This window comes from Micropterus dolomieu, linkage group LG21 (genome assembly GCF_021292245.1).
Source record: "Micropterus dolomieu isolate WLL.071019.BEF.003 ecotype Adirondacks linkage group LG21, ASM2129224v1, whole genome shotgun sequence".
NCBI lineage: Eukaryota > Metazoa > Chordata > Actinopteri > Centrarchiformes > Centrarchidae > Micropterus > Micropterus dolomieu.
Window position 1 is genome coordinate 24,935,902 of NC_060170.1, and position 2,667 is coordinate 24,938,568.

Below are 2,667 nucleotides of genomic sequence, written 5' to 3' on the forward strand. Positions count from 1 at the left end.
CAACAGTGGACCTTTTTTCACCAAGCTGCTTGGCAATTTCCCCGTAGCCCTGTCCAGCCTTGTGGAGGTGTACAATTTTGTCTCTAGTGTCTTTGGACAGCTCTTTGGTCTTGGCCATGTTAGTAGTTGGATTCTTACTGATTGTATGGGGTGGACAGGTGTCTTTATGCAGCTAACGACCTCAAACAGGTGCATCTAATTTAGGATAATAAATGGAGTGGAGGTGGACATTTTGAAGGCAGACTAACAGGTCTTTGAGAGTCAGAATTCTAGCTGATAGACAGGTGTTCAAATACTTATTTGCAGCTGTATCATACAAATAAATAGTTAAAAAATCATACATTGTGATTTCTGGATTTTTTTTTTTTTTAGATTATGTCTCTCACAGTGGACATGTACCTACGATGACAATTTCAGACCCCTCCATGATTTCTAAGTGGGAGAACTTGCAAAATAGCAGGGTGTTCAAATACTTATTTTCCTCACTGTATATATATATATATGTACAGTAGAACACACACTGGATTGCTTTACATCGTGAGGGAACTGCAGTATCGTATAGTAAGAAGCCATTTGTTTCTGCTTCTCTCTCTGTTTCCCTTTAGCCCTGTCTCCATCTGATGGTTTGTCTTCTTGCAATTTGCTGCCAAGCTCTCACCGGGAGGTACGTGGGTGTATGTATCGATGTTAGCCACAGCTGCAGAAGACTGTGGGAGAGTCACTGCAGTAACACAACTTGAGCAATCACACCGGTTATGTCAGCTAACAATATTAAATCATTTTGTCAAGGGTGGCTGTTCACCATTGGGTGCCTGGATATTGACCAGGGGGGTTTTACTGTCAGAAACCACAATGAAGTTTTTGACAGAGTTGATAAAATAAATTAATTGTTTCAATATGGATCACTCTATGGAAAACACATGTGACGCCATTGATGTTTGAAAAACTGAATCTTTATGGAACTACTGAGATTGGCTGAGATATTTATCATTAACATTTCTTACAGTCATTTTCTTATAACTAGATTGATGACGATGCAGATGGCTTGTAATGGAAATACTTACTTTACTTTTCTTAAAACGTCATCTGTTGTAAAAACCTGGGCAGCATTGTCGTTGTAACAAATTAACACACACACACTAGAATTCACACTAAAAGTACGTAAGTAGGACATGACTCAGAGCAGCATAAGTATATCTGAGTACCGCCTTACAAAACAAATGTCCCATGGTTCTGAATGCATAGTGAGGTGTAACTGGAAGCTGCAGCTGACTTCATTTGACCTGTGTTTGAGGTGAGCTAATGGAGTCTGAGTAGCCGTAACACAGTGAGTAAAACATGGACATTACCATGCTAGAGTCATACAGGCAGTGCTCTCATATAGGTACACATTCTCCATCATTTACAGGAATCAGGAAAGTGGAAAAGATGAGGAAGTTGCATATATAAGAGATGACTGTGTCTGTCAGTGTGTTCCACAAGATTTTACTGACAATGGGACATTCAAAAAGCATTTAAAATTGAAAGTTGTGCTTTTGCATTTAAAAAAAATCTTTTTTACTACAAACACAATCAAGTTATTTTTTTATATATTTATTTAGCCTATAATGACATATCACAAAGTTTCCTCAAATGGCTGTACAATTTGTCCAGCATACACCCTTATGTCTACTTGTATTCTTGTCAAACTGGCAGTTGTTGTGTGGTGATGCAGTGCAGACATTTAAAATCAATTGGCTCTTAACAAGAGGAAATGCACCATCAATTGATAAAATTAATTTGATTTAGGTCCTGTATTTTTTTGTTTTGGTTTTCTGACCTGTTGCCAAACAGTTTTTTCCAGCCATAAACAGTTTCTCCATGGATATTGCAAGACAACAGTGTCAATCAAAAATAACTTTTTTTCCAAAGGCCTACATATCATTTTGTCAAAATCTGGTTGGAATGAGTATTATGGTATACGACTGGGAATAAGGGGTGCTTTGTGACGGAGGAGCTATCTCAAGCAAGTTCAAATCTGTTTAAGCAGATTTTCATACTGTACAAATTCAAAGAACTCATTGAGCTTCAGGGAAGTCATAGAAGCACAATAAATAAAAACATCTAATCCAGTACACTACGTTTTGAGCAACATTATCTGTGGTAAATGGGTTGTAAGATTTAAAACCACTGGCATGGTCCTTAGTAATAACAGTAGGTCTCTTTAAATATTTTGAATGGAAAGCTGTAAATGCCATACTGATGGAACTGTGTAAAGATAAACAAAAGGGAGCCATGGAAACCTAAATGTAATTAAAGCTGCAAGCAGCGTTGGGCGGGCCCTCGCACTTGTAAGCGCGTCCGCGCGTGAGCCGGCCGAGTTGCACATTCTGGAGTTCTGCCGGTGCGGCTGTGAATTTCCTACGCGTTTCCGACGCCGCATGAATGTGCTATATGTCACTTCCTGTGTCCCCTATGTGGAGCTACATAGCACTTGCCGCTATGAATATAAATCGGTATTGACGTGTAGATGTCTGCGGGGTGGGAGAGTTATCAAGCACGTAAAGTTTGTTTCAGATGTGAACATGTACACTGAACAATAATGTACCCAAACAATAAAATAAATTCCTTTTATATTTCCCTGCCTTGTTGTTTATGTGTACATACAGAGGAAGAATGTGAGAACAG